Raw genomic sequence first — 22,405 nt, 5'->3', positions numbered from 1 at the left:
CTTGCAAGAGCTCAAGACTGAGCTGTTGTCTCTGTACTGGCTGCCATTTTCAAAGAATAGTTGTCACTTGGAGTGGGGAGCATGGCTTGAGTGGCACCATCACAATGTAGACCAATACTCTGAGACTGATACAGACGATATCTTGGGAGAGTTTAAGAATGCTATACACATCATTAGAACAATGATGTGTTATCTGACCTACACAATGTACATTTAGCTGTTAGAACAAGTCAAGGAATCCACAAATCTTCCCTGGTTATCTACAAATCTCTGTAGACACCCATGTGAGGCAATTGCTAGTTATAAACATTATGTAGACAAAGTCACATAAGCAGACCCCATTGACTACCCCAAGATAAATGGGAACTCCTCTTGAACATTTCCCCTATAAACCTGGTTGTTCTCAATATGGATGATTTGCAGTTATATTTTCTACAACTGACCATGAAAAGACTCAGATTTTACTTAGGCTGAAGTCATTCCTCAGGTATGAGCTGGGGATTGGCTCACTTTAAAGAAAAGTATCATTCCCCTACTCAATAAGGACAAGTGCCCAGAAAACAAAAGAGCAGATGTCAGATATTCCAGGCTCTAGACAGCAAAATTTGAGACCTAATCCTGATCTCAGCTCAAGACAACTGAGTTCAATTTTCTCAACTAACATTCTGTATAGTGAGGGCTAACCCTTGATGAATGCAAACACACAAAGAATCATCCATCACAAGACAGCAGTTTCTTTCAAACTTCATAGTATACCAGGATCACAGATGCCAAATTACAACATTTCACGTTAACTCATGAAGATGTATTCTATAAACCAGGATAACCCTACATAACCTGGGATCACAGCTTCACCAATGGTACAGCTACACCACATCTAGGCAATTACCACAAACCAATGGCTTGTATAAATAGCACAACACATTCAAGAGATAAAGCAGCTCAAGAACAAGGAACCCTATGCTGTGAAAATCCCAAGCCTTCTGAAGTAGCTGCTTACACCCTCTACACTCCTGCTTACATGCAGCAGGGATGCAACTTATCTTTCTGAAGAATCTCAGGCTTGGAGAGAATGGACATGAGCAAGTACCCACTAATCATCTCCAGGTACAGATGTAGTCAGTGGACACATTTTTCTCTGAAGTCTTTTTCTGATTATACTACAACATTCCCTGTTATTATTCTTTCTTACATCTAAATCTATTATTCCTTGCTACACAATGATCCAACATGAAACAGACTGGCTTGACACTGAATCTATATAATATTAATCTACAGTCTGGCTGTAAGGCATTCTCTTGTAAGGTGAAGTAGTATGCTTCCATAGCTAGTAACCTTCTGAATTTGGTTTCCCACTTCCCTATCCCTTTTTTTAGTCTATAATCAAAAATGTGGCTAGGTCATCTATAGCTTTTTCTAAGTTACATTAAATAAAATTCAGGACTCTCCTGTGTAAAACAACTCCTTTGTTTCTGCTCCAGAGACAGAATTTTGGACTTGTAAAATTTATAGCCACTGCACTATTTTACATTAACTGTATGGGCACTATACACCAAATCATAAATTATTTTAAAGACCTATTGCATAGTAGGTCATATTTAGTATATGCAAATGCCTCCCAAAATATTCCCAATAAGAAGTACCCTTGCTAGTTGTTATGAAAAGGTAAGCCCTCTTTATGAGACTGTATTTGGTCTTGTGCATTTTATAAGTTTGTATACAAAAAGCTCAATATTACAAATAGTATTTCCTTTTTTATAATCTAAGAAGAATTAGATTATATTTAGCTTGTTTTTACTCAGTGTGCAGCAGGTAAATTGCAATTCTTTTTAAATCTTTCAAGAACTTTAAGAAACACAGCCCACATATACAATGTAAATTCTTAACATAAAATCCTGAACACAATCTGTCAAAAATACATCAGTATGAAGAAACTTACATTCATTTGGTTGCGACCTGTAATTTTTCAGGATGACAGCCTGGGCGTGTGAGGTATTTAAAAAGATCACAAATTCCCCTCTTTGGATTTAGCATTAAACTTGTGCTTGACATCTGCTAATATTTATGATCTCCATTATTACCTATGTATGTATCCTGTACTCATACTTTAAACAGGTGGGATACATTTACGAATAGCAATGTTCCGAACATCCAATACTTACAAATTCATAGGACTTATAGTAAGACTGACTTTCAATGAACCCCAAAACAAAATTCGTCTTTCTGCCTATGCAACATATGTTACGTATTGGCTTTTACAATTTCTTGTAGAGTGCTTTAGCAGCACACGACAACAATTCACTTCAGATTTAGCCTCCTCTCAGCTACCCTCTTTTACAGACAACTTTCAGCACCAGGCTATTGGATTAACTAACTTTATCAGCAATAGCAGGGTAATCCACTACTGGTACTTTATTTTTCAGGATCCTTGGGACAAAAACCGAGGAACGAGGACTATACTGGAGAAGCCCTTCTGATGGTGGCACATTTCCAGTGAGCGGATTTCCAAAGGACCAAACAGCCTACTTCCTGTCACAGTGGCAAATGCAATCTCATGCCAAAGCAGAATCTATAAATCTTCAGAAAAAAATACTGACTGGCTCTGGACAGCCATAACAGAATGATCGACAGCCTTTTCCTACTGGCCCACAAAGAACTTTAGGAAGAGTTCAGGAGTAGGGCTAATCACTTATTTTTGAGAGCAGCAGCTCACTCCAAACTACCTGGAATAGCACACAGAAAGTCTGCAGTGAGTATAGAGTAATCCTAATATTTTCAGCTTGGGGAAAAAAGAATTTTTAAATATTACTTTTAAGATTTTATTTTCGGCAATGTAAGGGGGAAATCAAGGCCCAAGAAGTTTGGTAAATGCTCTCCTCTTGTCCAGTTACTGTGACCTAGTTTGTTACTTACAAAGGAAAACAAAGATATGGTATTTTTGTTTGAACTGCCTGCTAGGATTGCTTTTGATTAGTAAATTAAATGCAAGGTCAAGCTGCTTTAGCAACAAGGATATTTGATAAGGTGCTCCCATGGTTGTGTTACAAAAACACGATGACCTCAATGTTACTATGAACTCAGGCTTAATGAAAATGTGAAAAAGTGATTTGTGTAGCCAGGAAATATTACATAATCAGAATGTAACAACAAGTCTAGCTGAGAAGTAAATATGCAGATGTAATACTGAAAAAGTGTACGTGTACAGATTTTTATGTATACACGTAACAAAGTTGGGGTGTTCTTTAAAGTTTCTTCTGAGGTAATGTTTACTTATCTTACAAAATGGAAAAAAGACAATAGGAGTGCCTCATGATAAAACATAAAGGCTTTTATTTGAGTTATAAAAATGTTCATTCTGCCATCTATCTGCTAAGGTAAGCCTGAGAATTCTCATTAAAATTTCAGCATGGCTGGTCATAAAAAAAAAAAGTAGGAATAGTTAAAAAAAAGATAATTGGATTCTTACATGATTGCATTATAGTCTGACACCACTAAGTAAGGCTATACCTTCTGCCACTGAACAAAAGGTTACCTGGCATGGGATGTGTCACCTGTCACTAAGTAAGCGATGAGATTTATTCATTTGGAAAGTTGGGCCCTATTTAGTCTGTTATTTACAGAAGTTAGAACATTATGATTTTATTATAAAATTAGACAAATAAGTGGAGTACCACTTCTCACTAACACATTACTCTAGCTACATAAAATATGTATTAAATTTGCTTTTAAAATGTAAGGTAAATATCCTGAGGCACTCCTAATGGCACAAAATGGTGTTGTTACTTCCAGAGACAAAACTGAGCTATTTGAGAACAGTAAGTCACCAGTACCATAGCTTTAATTATATTTGTTTAATTCTGTGACGAAGCGCAAGGGAGTAAAATGTTCTCTTTGTCCGTTGACGATGTACACTAACAACACTAGTGACTCCTCAGGAAGCTGAAGCTCAAGAAAACTCATATTGATAATGTTTCCCCTGTATTTCACTTTAAACTAATCTGTCATGATCTCCTGGAACTGCTTATAGACAGATATTCCACTAGGTTAATCAAAACTTTCTCTTTTCTTTTTCCTTCCAATTCCCAGAGCTCACTCTGGAATTTTGCTATGCAATGAGGCCAGACAGCTTTTCACTGGACTTTCAAAATTCAGTTGGTTTATGCTCAGGAAGAAAGGAAGAGTCATCTATACTAAAGAGAAGTGATAAAATGGCTTTATAGGAGGTAAGAGACATGAAGATGTAAGGATGACACGCAAAAAAGAAATCAAGAAATACGACAAGAGAAGCAAACCAAATAAAAGCAACTGAGAAAGGGTGGAGACAACAAAAAACAATCTGCAGCAGTAAAGAATAGAACAGAGAGCAACAGGAGTGTCCCATCAAAAAATAGCCTCATGTTCACTATTTCATTGGATAGATGGAATGTACCAATTGTTGTAAGCTTAGAGAAATTTTCCAGTTTCCTTAAGAACTGAAGGAGTTTGGAACAGAAGCTAGTTCATTTACACAATTCTATAATGAGTAGAAACAATTGCTGAAATTTCAACATGGCTTAGAAAAACTTAATAGAGCTACCTCAAAACTGGAAAGTAATGACTTTGTAAGTCATTACTTGTAAGTAAAAACTGTCTTGCTTATAACAAATCAGAGATAGCACTTAAGTATTAACCAGAAGTATCAATCAGAGATAGCACTTAAGTATTAACCAGAAGTAATCAGAAGAATTTAATTTCTCAACCAAACAGTGCATATTATAAGACTCAACTACTGTGAAACAAAAGTTATTATTTTGTTAAGTTTGTAGCAGTAAACTACAAATTCACTTGTGTCCACCTACAGGAAATGGAATCCTGCTATTCCCTGGACACAAAAGCATTTCAACATTTTCTGCAGGATAAGCATCTGAAAACTTTGTAATGTTCATAACTATCGTACATGCAATTTTCATACAGAACCATAAGAACTCAATTAACACTTGATCCTCATAGATTATTTTTAAACATTATTTCTAATGAAATACTAAATAGTGCAGGAAAAAGAAAGTTAAACTTTTCCATTTTTAGCTGCTCTACTAACAATTTAAAATCTAGTTTTAGAACCTCTTACTAAACTTCTCACAGCAATGCATTCATTTCTCAGCCCAAGGAAGTTCTTGAATATAAATTATCAGAATAGAGAACATATCAGATGAAAGTTTGAACTATATTGGCAAATACATATGCTTAGTTGTTTAATTAGTTCTTGTGATTTCATAAACTCTTTGAAGATTTCTCTTCAAATAAAGTCATGTGTATTAGTGCCCTGGTGTCATCCACTAAAACTTTCAGTAACAATAAGTAAAGAGGGTGCACACATCTTCCCACAGTGCTGTGCTTGCTGCATCTAACAATCATTGGCAGCACAGTCACAGCCATTTCCACATCAGATGCCGGAACTCAGATTCCTGCATATATCTGCAAGTTCCTAAGCAGACAGCAATCCCTACCTACCAATATGATCGTCTCCAACTGGCTACTGTATGATCTAACTCTTTTTGGCATGTACTGGTGTCCAAAGCCAGGCTGGATGGGACTTGGAGAAGCACAGTGTAGTGGAAGGTGTCCCTGCCTGCGGCAAGGGGTTGGAACTGGATGATCTTTAAGATCTCTTCCAACTCAAACAATTTTATGATTCCCTTCTGTGATATAAAGACCTCCTCCCATGTTCCAGGAGACTTACTTCACATACTGTAAGAGTATGCCATTTCCCAGAACTGTTACCAGAAAATTGTTATGATTTTAATACCCATTATAAGTAGATAAATGAACTTGCTTTGAGTACCTTTCAGACACCTTTACATTTGTTTTCATGCTATCATTAACATACAGTTTCAGTTAAAGATTCTCATTTGTTCCTGTCAACTGATCCTAAAGAATAATGATATCCTAAAGAATAATGATCTGGTGTAAGGCTGTTTTACAGGGGGGAAAAAAAGAGATAATATTTTCTTCCCATTCAAATCACTCTGTTTCCAGAGTCTATTATGACAATTGAAGATATCACCAGTTGTCCCTGTTCCTCATGCAGGAGCAACTGCTTTCTTGTGACAAAGCCTGGAGCATGACGGTTTTATCTCATGACTTTTTTTTTTCCATCAAAGACCTAGATTGTGAATTCATGTACTTGATACCAAATGAGTTTACATCTAAAATTAACAAGAAGAAAAGAAATACCAGCATCTCCTTTAGAATAATGTCTGTAATTATAAGCTATTGAAAAGGATGAACAGAAAGATGGAATTAATTTTCTAGACTTTTCCAAAGTCAACTATCAGAAGATTTGTATCAAGAATATTTTGCCACATGAATAAGGAGAAAAATTGCCTGGAAAAATAAGTGAATTGTAGACATTGCTGTTAGGTAAGTGTGCAGTGAACTCAACCAAAAGTGTATTCCCATAGCTCAACTAAATTTTCCAAAACCTTATGGAGCTGAAATTAAAATAAAAACAGGATTTTACATGCAGCCATAAAAATTATTTTAGTCTAGTCACTTCTGCTGCTAATTATGATTTTCTGCACAGTCTGCAAAAAGACTCTTTGAGTCCATGCTCATCATTTACACAGTGGGCTGACAGTTGCAGTAGTCATGGGAAAGAGACTGACCCTGATCAGAGATTATACCTGAAAATGACAGTACAATCAATAAACCCTAATGATACATAGATGAGAAGCAGATTTTACAGACGGCCTCAACTCTTGGATATTTGCATGAGGGGCTGATTTCTGGATAGGCATGGACCTTGAGGTAAACCCGTCAGCCAAGAGTGGATGCAGCAAATATCAGCTGGAAAAATGGCAAAAGTTTTTGCACTTGCTCACCAGCTTGATGATAGGACTAAATAAACTATATGAATCAGCATGAATGTCCAAAATTTATTATCTGCCAGTGTAATGTCTTCAATCAGCGTTGCATTCACCACAGATAAAGGTCTGCCATGTTCAAAGACGTATGTGCAGACACGGGTGCCAAGTGCACAAGCAACCTGAGACAAGAATTCACTGGCATGCCTAGGTGCACTTGCATTTTTTGTTGGAATGGAGGACTGAATGTATTTGTTATTAGCATATTTGTGGACTCAGCTGAGCAAACAAAAACAATGGATGCTTAGTTTGGGTTACTGATTCAATTGGCTTCAAGTTAACCTACCATTTAAACACAAAACAAACAAACAAACAAAAAAATCAAAACAAAAACCCAACCAAGTAAAAAAATTAACAAAAAATAAAACAAACAAAAAAAATCCCCAAAAATATCTGAATACAGCTCCTGACAAAAATTCCCATAATTAACACATAATTTCTAAATATTCCAAGAAATTCAGTATGTGTAGTGTATGAGACATTGTATGACAGCAAAAATCCCAAGAAAAAGCATTAAGACATGTCAGAGAGATTACCACAAAGCACTCCCAAAACTGAGAAGAGTTTGGCAATCATTAAGTTTAACTAGTAGATAAGAGACACACGGCACCATACTTAAAAAGGGAGGGATGCTTCCTTTTAGCACAGATATTTGTCTCAGATTTAAGATTAACCTTCACCTATGGGAATAAGAAAGCAATGACAGCCAAAATTTCCTTACAATCTTCCTTACTTCCTTTATTACTCAAACCCTAGTGCTTAAAAAAAATACAAGCAATTCCTATTCTTGGCAAATCTCTAAATAGGATTAGGAAGGCAAGCAACAAGCTGGACAAGGAGCAGAATCATACATATATCCTAATTATACAGTATTAAAAACCCAATAACCCATGTTGATGGGTTACTGCACACAGTTCAGAAGCAGCATAATGAGTTCCCCTAAAAAGGCAGGCCTGATGAGACTGCTATGTTGTTCCAAGCTATCAATCAAATGTGCTGTTAAGAAGACAGCATATGTTAACAAAAGGGTTTTATTAAAGAAGATAAAAAATACCTTTTCCCATAAATGCATATAGTTTTCTTGAAGCCCTGTTAATTTGGTTGGAGGAGAGGCACACATTTTCTCTGCTGATCTAAGTAAAGCTGACTTTGCCTTTCCACTGAGAAGTTAGAATTCAAAGTTTCAGTCTCTTCAGGTCTAGTGTATCCTAAAAATGCAATGCTCAAATGTAACATGAAACCAACTGTACTCCTTAAAATGCAGTATTTTTAGTTGCATTTGCAATTTCTTAATGTATTCCCTTGCAATAGAATTGATAAACACCGGTGCAACACTGTAATATTGCTGTAGCTTTCAAAGCTATGTCCAGGTGCATCAAGAATTGCAACTTGTCTGCAATGCTTAACCTGAAATAATCCTTTGGAACAGAGAAAGTCCTTAGTGATACCTTGGGTCCATTGTTGCAAAACTTGACTGAAAATTCATGGTAATTTCACCCTTGAAAGAGCCATGTTGAGTGAGTGTACTTATCCTCCAAAGCACAATTATTTTTTTTCCCCTTTTAAAGTGGTATTTAGACCAAGTACTACCAGAACTTAACATGGCTTAAGTTCAAAGGTGTAATAAGTGATTCAGGCCATACTGTTACTTTCTCTACAAGACTGAACAAGAAGAAAGCATTAAACATTCTGGAAATAAAACACCATAATTGACAAGATGATTTAATTAGACTACAGTAAAAGGCTCTCTGAAGGCTCTGTCCTGGTGTCACTTACTAAAACTATGTCAGTAACAATAAGTAGATAGAGTGCACACATCTTCCCACAGCACTGTGCTTGCTGCATCTTGTAATTATATTGTCAGCACAGTCACAGCCATTTCCACATTAGATGCTGGAACTCAGATTCCTGCATAAATCTGCACATTTCTCTACGCAGATCCCAATCCCTAACTATGAGTACGATTACCTCCAATAACAGAGATTCCTATATGATCCCTAACTCTTTCTGGGACGTTCTAGCACCCACTTGGATGGGGCTTTTTACAATCTGGTATAGTAAGAGATGTTCCTGCACATGGCAGGGGGTTTGGAACTGGATGATCTTTAAGGTTTCTTCCAAGCCAAGCCATTCTACAATTCTATTACTTCTGGGGGATCTTGTATTAGCCAGCGAGTAAACTAAGGGAAGAAGATCCCATTGCCTAAAGGCCTGGTAGCTCATCGCATTCCTTAAAAGATGCTGAGAAGACCTCTTGACTTCCTTCTAGACCCATGAAGAACACAGCTCATCCAACAGTTAAATGTCCTGAGAGAAGTGATTTGACCTTGCACTTCAGACATAAAAGTAACTCTGACCATTGCCAAGACACAGTAAATGGTTTACTAAAAGCTGAACCTTCTTCCTAAATAATAGAAGGCTTCAGAACCCAGTGTTGGTTTCGATAACAAGGAGGAGGCAGGACGTCTCTGGACTTCCACAATGGCTGCTATTGCAGTCTTTTTAAGACAGGTTACAATTTTTTTTCTCAAATTATCTGGGGAAGTTTGTTTTTGAGAATGGATGGAGAGATTCCAGTGAAATTTATTTAATCAGCCAGACCTTTCCATTTTGTTTCTCCTTCCTTGGTTGTTTAAGTGCTTCCAAGTTTTGAAGTCAGCACCAGAAAAAATCTGAGTCCTTTTTATTTTTGTGCATATACACCTCTATATGTAAAAAATATTGCTGTCTTCAAATTTCTGAGCAAAAATCTTCACAGCCCGAGAAAGTGCTGCATCCAAGAAAATCAAGTCAGGGAACTAGTATCACGTAATCATTTTTCACAAACAACATTTTTCTCAAATAATATTTTACATTAGTTTACAATTCCTCATTAGCAAATAAATAATTTGTGAAAACTGACAGATAGTTATAGACAAAAATTCCTTGTTTAGAAATCAAATAAATTGCTGGCTTAGAATCAATATATATATGTTATTATGTCATTTTTAGATTAATGAACAGGGTTTTCAGCATACATTGTGCAATTTCTTCAATCTTGAGTTTTCCTCAAAACTCAAAAAGCAATCTACTTTTTCTGCAACATAGAAAAACATGTTTTTACAGTATCTTTGATAACAGCAAGGGTGTTCAATATACAAAATCCAAATTCCAGAGTGCTACTCTTAGAAAACAAATAGAAGTTATCTCTCCAGGTTTATACAGACAGGATATTATGAAGTTTTCAGAATTATTTATAATAAATAAATTCTCAGAAGTATAGAATGCTTAATGCACAACCACAAGCAAGGAATTTATCTAGGTACTTCTGTATGACTCACATATATTGAAGTTTCCAAAAGTAATTCTCCAATTTCAGAGGGTGATACATGTAATGTGACTTGACAGCAATATTGACAAATATATTAATTTGGAACATCACAGTGAGTCAATTCAGTGAAGTAGAAAAAAAATAATTAGATGTTCAGAATCACTCTGTTAAAGCTAAGACTCTACATATCTGCAGAAAACAGGAAAATATAACAACAAATTTCATATTATGGCAATTTCATGAAAGACTGTTAAGGTTTTCAATGCCATATGCCTCTAAAAGAAAATCAGTTTTCATAACACTATTTTAGTTTTCCTCTAATGTTTTCATAAATATGTACAAATGTGAAACTTGAATGACCCTTAGAAATTATCTAAAGCATAGTAGTCAATCAAACAGCTCAATAATTTGACATATTATTGCCCATTTCTTGGTAACTAAAGTTATTTAGTACATATAATTGTCAAAAACTAAAAAGTAAAACTAGCACTTATGTTACCTTGTTAATTTTCATGAGGTTTGTGTATGGCATTTTAATTACAAATAGGATACATGATACAATTGCAAGGGACAGTGCCCAGGAGTATTCTGAGCTGACATTCAAGATAAGGTATTTGGTTGCTCAGTAAAACAATTGTATTAAAAAGAATTTCTAAATTAAATGGCACTTCCTTTCCTTTAAAGCTGTGATGTTTTGCAACAAAACCTTTCTTAAACAAATACACACTACTCCTGCTTTGGACTTCATAATAGTTTCTAAAAGACAATAATACCCATATTTATACACTGTTATAATACCTGTGGACTGAAACCCATTATATTAGTTAATTAAGAAACAGTTTACATTACCATATTAAGAGAAGGCTCCCCTATCTTTCCTGATACATATTAATCACTTTATTAATAAGAGAAGCAACAAAGTATAGTTTTTACATCTAAGCATGACATTAGGCCAAGGAGATCTAGAAGCCAGGACTAGAAATCTTGGTATACAGGACTAAAACTCAGAATAATGATGTTAAACTGCAAACATGATCTAGGATAAAATTAAGATGCAATTAAAGAATGTAAATAGTTAACTAAAAATAACCAAGTGGGAAAATACTGGATGAGGACCCACAGTGTGTAGCTACTCTGGTATTTTGATGGTTAGAGTTACCATGAGTAAAAATGATCAGAAATACCATATTCCTGCAGAAAAGACAACATGCTCCTTGAACTGAAGCTAATCTTTACAGTTTACTTGTTGGTAAGGCTACAGCTGTAATTTCCATACAGAACATTCTCTACCTTTTGAATAAAGGAAGAAATTAGTGGAATTCAGCAGAAAATACAGAAAATAATAACTACCAAAGGTCTACAAAAGGTGGAAAAGAAAGCAAAAATTAAATAATCAGGAGTCTTTCCATTGGGAGGAAACCAACACGCAGAAAGTGCATGCAAAGTGAAAGCTCATTCTGCAGGAATATTACTTGTTTGTAGTGACCAGAAAAAATCCTTTCCCTAAATCTAGTCCTGTCTTTTTACAGGTTTATCATATGTACTTCTCAGCACCTGGGAATTCAACTTGTAACTAAGACACAATTTTCTTTAGCCAGTATTTTCCACTTTTTATCAGTTTCTTGCTTCTGTAAAAACACTAAACACAGTTAACTAGTTTTACAATGGTATTATCTACTCCAAGCATAACAGATAGGTTTAACAACCAAGTAAAAAGTTTTCTATTATGGCTCAAGAGATGCCTTTGTATATAGCAGTACAAGGTCTGCAAACAGAACTATAATGAAAAAAGCTGTATATGCAGCCACAGTTTTCAGGTAAAAGCAAATACCTCACCTGTTTCTTCATGTACACGTTTACCCAAAATCCTCAAGGTGTGTATTACCTTCAAAAGAGGTAACTTTGTTTTTAGAGCAAATGTTAGTACTAAAAAACCAAACAGACAAGCCCCCTACCACACAAACAAAAACCATCACAGCAAATAAAACCCCAAACCCTCAATTCCTTCTTTTTTTTCCTCTTTACCTAGCTTCCCACACTTCCATACCTTAATGGCATTTTTTATGCCCCCCCTTGCCTCACCTGGCCATTTTCACTGCTTAAGATTTTGCATGCTGTAAAAGAACGTTTGTTGGACACCCAGCCACATTTAAGCTTCTGACTTATAACATGAGCTCAGGTTTTGATAGCAATTCCTATATTGCTATCAATTCCTGATAGCAATTCCTGTATGTATAAAATCTGGACATGTTATCAGAACAGATATCTTATTAGCAAACAAAGCATTTTGCTTCGGTATATTCCATCCATATTCTACCTCTGCACAGCTTAAGTACCAGTACTTCTGAGTGAATTTAGCTAAGATGCTGATATGAATAAAATTAATTCAAATATCTGGTTACAGAACTGAGCACTAAATCCATAGGCTTCTAAATATTAAAACTATGCTAAAAATTCTAAGTTTGACCCAACGTCACTACATCAATTCATCCTTACAGCTTAGTTACATCCTAGCAGTGATTTCACAAGCAATATATTCACCTCCATATAAAAAAAAAGAAACGTTGAAAAGTTTGTCAGACAGTTCAGAATGACATCTCCTTTAATACACTACACATGCTCACTCCAATGCAAACCAAGTTTTAACTGTCATGCTGTCAAGAAAAATGATAATTCCCTAGTCATATCTTATCTTTCCAAGGAAGTAAGAACTACAGAACATTCTACAATAGAAAACTGTATCATAGGTTTAATAAAACCTGCCGCTTGCATGAAAGCCCAGAGTTGTTGTATTTGAAGCTGCCAAATGATAAAGAAAAAATAAAGAAAAACAACCAGTGAACAAAATGCAGAAGAGTGGGAAGCATTTCAAGTTTTTACATGTCTATTCTTCTATTTCCTCAGCCCTCTCTTAGCTTAATGCTATATAAAAGTCCATTAATAAAAGCCTGAGCACATGTAAAGAAGTCTTAGAGCTGCATTGGGTCATTAACTGTGATAGACCTTCTTAAGAGATATATCCATGAGCCTATTAGGAAAAGTCCTAACGTGAAAATCACCTTAAGTATGGTGCCTTATCAATGTTCAAGCATTACCTGCAGCAACAGATGTACACTGTGAAATCTAGGCTACTTTTGAATGCTCCCCTAAATCTGGCTTCAAATTTGTTCTATTAAAAACCAACCAACCAACAAAACCCTCAAAACCAAGAAAATAAACCTCCAAACCAAAAAGCTACTTGTACTTCTTTGATCTAATGAAATTAGGTGATTTGCATTTAAGTTTTTCTTCTAGATTTTGCAACAAATATTGTGGAATTACCTCAGTACTTGAAAACGTGTAAGTGAAACACGGAACTGCAGCTGATAGTTAAGGCAGACTGTCTCCTATTAACCAAGTGAGTTAGTGTAGAAAATTCTCTGTAAGGGGAAACTGCCTCATTTGAAATGGCTTGAATCCTTCCACTCCCAGTGCAGTTTGCAATGCACACATCTTTGTTCAGGCTGGGAGGGAAGGAGGCTTCCCAAGGTACAGGTTTTTTGATTAGTTATTTTTCCTTAAAGTGGTTCAATGTTGTTCTTTTTGCTTTGTAGCAAAGGTACCTACAACCTCTGTGTGGAACGCTGCTCACTTTTGATTCCTTAAGTTACTTCAGAAGAACCAAGCAAACTACTTTAGTCTTTCCTTTATCTGAATTATGAGCAAAGGGGGAAGAAAATAATTGCAAAACATTTAAATTGGGATTTGATCTCCAACAGCGTTATGATGATTCACACATTTTACTCAAAGTTTCTGCTTAATCCACAAATGTTCAGTTAAAAAGCCCCAGTGAAATGTGAATCAAAAAGAGCAGCAGTTTCATTTACTCTTACGTCACACAACATAACAAACCTACTGAAGTCTCAGGCGTACTGCTGTGCGTCCCTTTCTGTAAGACTTTGCAGTTTGTTTCTCCTAAACATACCTAAACTGACACAAGCGAGTTGGTAAATTTCACAGAAGAGTAAGACGCAGCCATCAAAGATGTCGACATTACACTTGCAGGGATACTTGATCCTACTCCTCTGCAACAAACCAGAGTGAAGAACAAGTTGAGCGAACTGCTGGCAGCACGGCTCCTGCCACCCGGGGAAAGCTGCGGCACCCACTGCCCGCGGCAAGCAGACAGGCTGCTTCTCCCTCGCCTCGCTCCCGTCCCGCGGTGATGCTCTCCCGCTTCTCCCTGCTCTCACTCCGCTGGAAACTTTCCGCGGGGCGCGGCACGGCCGCTGACACGGGTGCCGAGCCGCGGGGGCCGCGGGACGCCGGGGCCGCACTCGCAGCGCTGCGCGCCTCGCCCCGGCGGGGCGGCACAGCCTCGGGCACCGCGCCGGGTACCGGAGCATCCAGCGGGTCCTGCCGGACACTCCGATGTGCCACTCACCCCGCCTCCCTGCCCTCCGCCCCCCGGCCGGCGCCGACAGAACAACTTTCCAGGGGACGCTTGCCCTTTCCCGGCACTGGAAGTGTCTCGGCTCGGACCGGGCCGGCAGGGCTTACCTGACGTCCCCGCTCGGCTGCAGGGCAGGGCAGCGTCCCCGCGGTCCCCTTCATGCCCGAGGGGCTGCCTTGCCCGCGCACACGTCCTCATCCAGCTTCCTGCCCGCGGGCTGCGCCTCCTTCCCTCGCCCTGGCGGGGCGGGCGCCGCTCTCGCGGTCTCGCCGGCGCTGCAGGGAGGGAAGGAGGAACAGAGGGCGGGCGCCAGGAGGAGGAGGAGGAGAAGAAGGAGAAGGCGAGCAGGGGCGGGAGACGAGCTGTGCCCTCCCTCTCTCCGCCCCGACTGCCAACCAGCGGACGTAGAGCAGCCGCGGACGGACCGCGCTGCCCGGCTGCGGGAAGCACCCGGGCTCCCCTCGCCCTCACTGCGCCGCGTCCCTGCCGGTCGTCCCCGGCTCTGGCGGGCAGGGCAGGGCTCGGTGGTGCCTCTGGAGGGCGCCCCGATGCCAAAGCTCTGCGCTTTATCGGAGCGAGCCGGCTCCAGGGCCAGTGGCTGGGCCGGGCCGGGCTGGGCCGGACCGCGCTGGGCTGGCGCCGCCGCGCTTCGCCCGCTGCCGGCGATGGAGTTCGGGCCGGCCTCAGGATGGGACGGACGGGCTATGGAGGCTTCGGGATATGTGACAGGAGCCGGGGCAGGACAGATGTGGTGGAGAGCGCAAAAAGAGCTGGGAGGCGAATGCTGGAGGAGATCGTGAGAATAAGGTCTGCACAGTTCAGGAGAAGAAACAGGAATCGGGGAAGAAAGGAGGGAAACTGAACGATTCAGAGAGGAAAGGTGGCGTGCGGATTGGGAAGATGAATGATAAATGCACCTTTTCCTGATAAATTTTGCAGGAAGGGTGTTCAGAAAGGCAGGGAGAAGTGAGTATCAATAGGATAACAGAAGAGTAGAAAGCAGTAGCAAAGGATTGTCGGGCAACTAAGGAGCAAATGTGTAATGTAAGTCGTCAAAGGCAGGTTTGGGGAAGGCGAAGAAACTAAGGAGATAAGGATTCGGAGGAAGCCAAAATTTTACTTGGCTTGGCAGGAAATACATGTCAAACTTAGATGATGGGTACAGAGAAGTTAGTGACCTTATCCTAGAGGTTAGAAAAATGAGTCACTGAGGTCACTGAGGAAGGGATTTTACCTTAGAAGGGATTTTAATTACGGGAAATATTCTCAAGTGGAAGCATTGGAAAAGTAGGAAGTAAGCACTGCGGGAATTGCAGGGTAAGAAGGAACTCTGAGATCAAAAGAACAATTCCCAGCCTGAAATAGCTTGTGCGTCCGAGCAGAAGGCACAGAGTTCTTGTTTGAAATGAGTGGTAGTACTGCTTCTATATGGGATAGAAATCACCCTGTCCAGAAACTTCTTCTGTAAGAATTGTGCAGTATATCTCACCATTTTCTGGTAAATCCACATGGGTAGTGGAGCGTACTAAACTCACCTAAACTAAACTCACCTTTACAACCAGTGTAGCAAAGCGGACCCTGACCATACAGGACTAGCAGTAAAAGCAGTATTCCCTACAGACTTGATATCATCCTAGTCCTTGGAGAGCTGAATTGAGCTTTAGCTTTTAGCCAGCCCAGTCTGAAGAATGTATGGGCATGCTGATTCATTGCTTTTAGTGTCTGGAATGTCTACTGCCTGTTGTGTTGAAAATTACTTGAGATATGATGGGATACAAACTAGGATACATGAAACTGGAGTAAAAATTACTGGGTGTGCACTGAAATGTGTCATTGAAGTATTTACTTTGGAAATGAGGGGAAAAAATGTTGAATATCAAATTAATCTCTTCATTCAGAGGGTAATTTATTGTTGGAATAATGCCTTCTTTCATTGACCTCCTTCCTTTTTGACCTACAACACTCTGAAGTAGTTCTTTGGGGTTTTTTTAAAACCAGAATTTTATTCTGGTCTATTTTAACACCTTGAATCTCAGCTATTGTGAGATAGCTGTAGTGAACTGCAGTAAATTTATGTCCGGCACAAGGCTTGCGTTGTATGATTATTTTAAGCAGAATATTGTAAGCACAGGCGAGTCAGGGTATAGATTGGATTTAAAAAAAAAAGTATCCTAGCCTCCTTTGGGTAGGACTATGTAATCTGTATCTTTCCCTTTGGTTTTCTCTATTCATTTTGCTTCCTGCCCTTTATTGTGCAGAATCTTCATTCTTCTTGTGGCTTATCAATCCAACCACTGTAGTAATGTCTAAAACTAATTGTACATGTTTTGTGTATGTAGAATTTTTTATGGGAGTTTGGTTAACAGACATCTAGCAAATGATACTTTGATAGCCATCTCTTGCATAAAAATGGTATGCCAGTCTGGACTTCCAGGTGCTGTTGTAGTATTGGAGAAAATAACGATGGTTAAAAATAAATGTTTAGCTGATTTTTCAATAGAGTTGAAAGTCCTCTGGAAGTTACCTGTGGAGCTGCTGCTCAGGACTGGTAAAAATCTAGTATATATGAAACAAGGTGAGATCAGCATTTTCATGTTACTTCTGAGCTTTTTCATTTCTTTTTTTTTTTTTTTTTTGGGTAGTCATTATGAAAATCTGTAGCTAATCAGGAAATCTTTTGTGAAAGACCACTGGTAGCTGTTTGCTACCAGCTTGTATTGTGTGTAACAAATTTCTTCTAGTTCCTTGAACTAGAAGTTGTGTCTCAATTTGAGATAATGTACTGCAAATTATTGTCCTGGATACACTAGCAAGTTTAATCAAAATCAGTGGAAAATTCAGTCATTTTCATAAAAGTGTGTACTTGTTAACAAATTCTATACTTGCTAACATAATCCATAATGTACATGGATTTGTAAATCCAAAGTATTGTTTAAAAATTATTGGTATGGGTAACATTCTAACAGTGATTCTTTAATCACTGGGACAGAATTAGAATTGGATATGTTGATCACCTAGATTAAATGGTATTAATAACTTCTGCATAAAAATCTGTTCCATAGAAAAGGAAATACTGTATTATGGATACCAGCTATAAACTCCCTGAAGAAAACACATTTATTTTGAGTGACTGTCTATTTTCTTTTTGAAGGCAGATTGCTTGTACAGAATAAGCAGTGAGTGAGATAAAAATGTAAAGATATTTGGGTTTGTAACAAACTGGCTAACGTGTTGATAAGTTCAGGTTTGTGGCATCTATACCATCATGTAAACAGTTGAGTTCACCTTCTCCTCCCTCACCTGTACCCACCCCCATCCACCCTTCACTGGCCATGTTGCTTATGTCTTTTTTTGGATTTCTACTCAGCTGTGACAGAAGCTAAATAACTTTCCCAATAAGGAAACTCAAGGTTGGAGTTGGGAATAGCTCATACTGACGGCATGGATCCGTCTGTACTCAGCTGGCTCATGGCAGCTTAGCCATTGTTCTCCAAAGATGCAGCTTTTGGGTAACACTGTGACTTCTCACTGTGCAGTCATGTGCCATTCAATGTTAACCCACCAGCATAGCCCTACCCTTCAAAAATTGTGTACTGGACTGTGAACTAGCCCAGTTGTTGTCTCTGGGAAATCTCTGTGGCTCATGCTGCAAGTCTGATACCATTGTTTAAGCACTTAAAAAAAGAGCAATGACATCCTCCTCCACCCAAAAAAGATCACAAACCAAACAAAAAGAAACCCTAACAACAAAATAAAAAATACCCCTAGAGTTCCTAATATTTTCAGGGATTATGTCTGAGTGATCAGCTTCCTTCTGAGAAGAAAAATCTTAAGTTGTTTTATGAGGCCATCTCCCTGGACACCATCCAACTGTGTAAATTCAAGTCTGAAAAATAGAAGGTGGTCTATCTCAGGGCTAAAGGATCCAACAGCTTTTGTGTGGATATGTGTTGTATGACCTGCTTTTTCTGTGAGCACCTATAAAAAACATAAAGCAAGCCCTTGATAGCATATTAGCCCCTTCAAGAAATTCAGGGCTTTTTCTGAGTTCCATGGTCAGGTATTGGTAACAGCTTTCCTTGAAATCCAAGGATAGAATGACAAGGCATTTCTTCACATTCAGGCTCAGTGTCCATGAAAAGAGCCCAGTCTGGGTATAAGCTCCAGAGGACGGGAGCCCATGGGAAACCTTCATTTGTGAAGGCTGTGCCTCTTATAACCCTGAGCTCCTGAGAAATTCATACCTGCTTCTCTTCAGCTTTTCTGTTGCCCATTTTATTCCTTATACTGCATCTGGAATCCATGATTGTGTCTCAGAGTTGTTGGTGCTCTTTGTGTAGTCAACAAAAAGCATCCTGAACATTCTGAAGACTGTTTTTGAAGATTTCTGGCTACTCCTAATAACTCAACAGCCACTTAGGCAATAATATCAGGATTCATTTGTAAACTGGGATCTGAAGGCTTTTCTGGCACCTTCTCCATTGCGGGGCCCCAGTGTGTTGGTATTGGCTCCTTTCAGTGCAAACCCTCTAGATCCAACCAAGAGGAAACACAGACAGGATAGCTTCCTTGGTCATTCCTGGCAGACAGTTTTTTGCATGCCTTCTGTGCCTCCTTTTTTTCCCTCCTTACCTCTGTTAAGATTTTTTTCCTCTTATATTTGAATGTACACTTCCAAAGATTTCTTGCTTCAATGCAATTTTACTGTAATTAGTTCAGACTACACATTTTGCTTGTCTTTTTGTACCCTTTAGATATGACCAATATGAATGCACTGTTAGCAGAATGAACACAGTTCTCATTTCTACCAGTTTTGTACCAATTTATATTGTATTATTTTCTTCTCAGTTGCTAGTTTATCTCTTTTTTTCCCTCTCTCTGTGGGGAAAGGGATAAACTAATTAGATTTTAAATGCCATATTGCAGTTGTAAATAAGGTGTTACTCATTAAAAATAACCTTTTATTAGGACCCATTTTGTCACAAAATGTCTTGTAGGCCATGCATTGTCCCTAAGTAAAACTTTAAACAATTTTTTTTTAATTTATTTTTTAATTCTACCAGCTTAAACCAAATCAGTCAGTGACACAATGTACCTGGATAAGTGTTTTGGTAGTGTCATGGTAAAGGTGGTTCATAAGCATAAAGCTTTGTTTCATAAGCATAATTGTCTCACAATGATGTATGGTAAAATAGTGTATTATATTTTAGCTGGTCAAATATGACAACTAAGACTTTTTCTTTTTTTTTTTTTTTTTTTTAATAGGACTATTTCCTGAAATTATCAGAATCTCTTTCTGTAGTCATACAAAGAAGATGGATCTCTGTTGTAGATATTTTAGCAGTGGTTATAAACAAGCTCTTTAATATCCTCCTGAAAAGTAGGGTTTAGAATATTGTTAACAGGGGATTTCTGTTTTGCTTTGGTTCTGATTTTATTTCTTCTATCTAAATTATACTATATCTCTTGCCAAATTGCTATCAACATGCATGCGGCATAACAATTTTATTTTCAAATCTTTACTGTCAGCTGAATAATGTCCTTTCATGACACTATGGAAATGTGAATTCCTTGGAGGCTTTGTAATAGTAATCAGTACTTTTGAAATCTCTTTTGTGCTGTTATTCAGACTTTAGCAGGAATGTCATATGGCCCTGAAGAGGAAAAATTTTGTTGAGCCACTAGTTCTTGTCTCATCTAGATGAATTCATGCTCACTGTGTTTCTTTTAAGCATACCAAGTAATGGTAGTAATAAATCTGGTGCTTCAGCTGTGTTACTACACTGAAATGTTATTTTACATCATTCTTACTGTGCAGTAGTTGTGCTGGAATTACCTCAGCCATCATGTCTTATATCTATCATAAAATTTTAAGTTTAGTTTATATTAGTGTGTGTAACTTTATTTCACTTTTTGCTTTAAAACATATGGATAACGCATGTCCCAATAGGGAGCACAAGGAAAGTAAAAAACAATAAAGAAATAAAATATTGCTAATTACAACCATCCATATAGAGACAAATGAATACATAATAGTGCTATCATGAACAGGCCATGAATTCTATCCTATTTGTAGGCTGTTAGAAATGTATACTACTCTCTTCAGCTGCTGTACTGGATATATTCAGTTTTATATGTGGCTAAATATTTACAACGTTCACAGTTACTTTGTGCACAGTAATGCATAGGGAAGTCCTTTAATAGTACCTATAGATAAAACTGTTTAGAATAGTCCATGAGAATCAGTGCTCAGGTCTTATTCCACAATCTCATACGTGGAATAGTAATGTTCCCTCTTTGCTGTGCCACTGCCTCTGTCCCAACTCAAAAAAGAAAAATTTGGACTGTTATGAAATCCCCAAACAATTTAGAATCTTTCAAAATTGCTTGTTCCCATTTAAAGTAACTTTCACCCTTCAGTCTTGAGGCTATAATGATATTTGGAACTCTGTTCTTCTATGAGTTGTTAGTGACAGAGTGCACCCTAAATTGTCCCCTATCTACTTATAGAAGAATTGCTAATCTATGTTCTTACAGAAGTTCAGAAAGATTCTGAAGTTAGATTCCAGTGTGGCAGGTCACGTAGGACTTCTAAAGGAATACAGGATTTTCTGAGAGCCCTCAGTCCTCTGTTTCTGTCGTTCTGAAACATGATGAAGAGGCACAGATAATTTCCCATTGAAAAGGAAGGAATTATAGTAAATGGCAACCAGAATAAAATAGCTACTTTAGAGTTGTGGCTACCTTTGCAAAATTGAAGCCCAGTTCCATGAAAATACAAAAATTTTCAGGAACAGTAATTGAGATGAAATAGCCATGAAGAAAGGCACTGTGAAATCATAGAATTCTCTAGTGTATTTTCTCAGTTTAAAAAAAAAAAAGAAAAGAATTATCACACGCTTTATTTTAGTATTAAACATAATTTTTTTTCTCAAACAAAATACAGTTATGGCTTTGAAAAAGATGACCTAATAGATCCTGATTCTGTGTAACTAGTGCAGGATATAAATTTTCTTTGCAAAATATAAATTCATTTAGGATAAATGTCATAGAGGTGAGAGTTGCTTATACAGACATAATGTAGGAAAAGTGTTTTAAAATCTCCTATAAACTCTCACTACTCCCAATTCTGGTTCAGTTTTTCAGTCCTCTGTGTTATTATAGGCATAAATGTAGTTCCTGAATAACTTCTTATTTCTAGGATCAGCATTCCTACTGGTGAGTTTGTGAGCATGGTGGTTTAATTCTATAGAAGTTTTGAAGAGTGAAGGAATGAAAGGCTAGATATGCTTCTGTGGGCAGTGTTTTTTAGCTCTCTGCTTAACCTCTGTGTAATTTTGGATTTCATTATGAGAATCCTATCTTTGATTGCACATTGCTTGTGCCTTGTGGAACCTAAAGCAAGTTCCTGTATTTCAGACCAAGAAATGGTCTCTTTTAGCTATGAAATCTGATGCATTCTAGTGCCAATGAAGTATGTGTATATCTGAAGCCATATTCTTGAAATTACCTTCACAGAATAATTACTTGATTCATTATTTTTTAATGAAGTAATTAAATTAATTAATTATTACTTCATAGAGTAGTTCTGTTCTAACAGGAGTTCTGAATGTCATCTTCATTAATTCCTTGCTCAAAGCAGGTCTAATTAGGTCAGGTCGGTGTGGGTCATGTCAAGCTGAGCCTTAAACATCTCAGAGTCTGTAGACAACATCTCTGTTCAAAATTTGGATAACCCTCAAGGTAATTTTATCCCCTTAA

The 22,405-nt window shown here is 37.9% G+C and overlaps 1 protein-coding gene across 2 annotated transcripts in view; it reads right to left on the bottom strand.

The window, feature by feature from the left end:
• Window positions 1-14,910, bottom strand: part of SGCG (sarcoglycan gamma) — a 102,809-nt gene extending 87,899 nt beyond the window's left edge. For both annotated transcript variants that reach the window (XM_054271735.1, XM_054271736.1), the window contains exon 1: window positions 14,752-14,910. The gene's annotated coding sequence lies outside the window, so the exon portion shown is untranslated. The remainder of the gene's footprint in view (window positions 1-14,751) is intronic.
• Between the last annotated feature and the right edge of the window lie 7,495 nt (window positions 14,911-22,405).

This window comes from Melozone crissalis, unplaced genomic scaffold (genome assembly GCF_028551555.1).
Source record: "Melozone crissalis strain CALT ecotype California unplaced genomic scaffold, PUWL_Pcris_2 ptg000013l_1, whole genome shotgun sequence".
NCBI lineage: Eukaryota > Metazoa > Chordata > Aves > Passeriformes > Passerellidae > Melozone > Melozone crissalis.
This window is presented reverse-complemented; position numbering and strand designations above follow the sequence as displayed.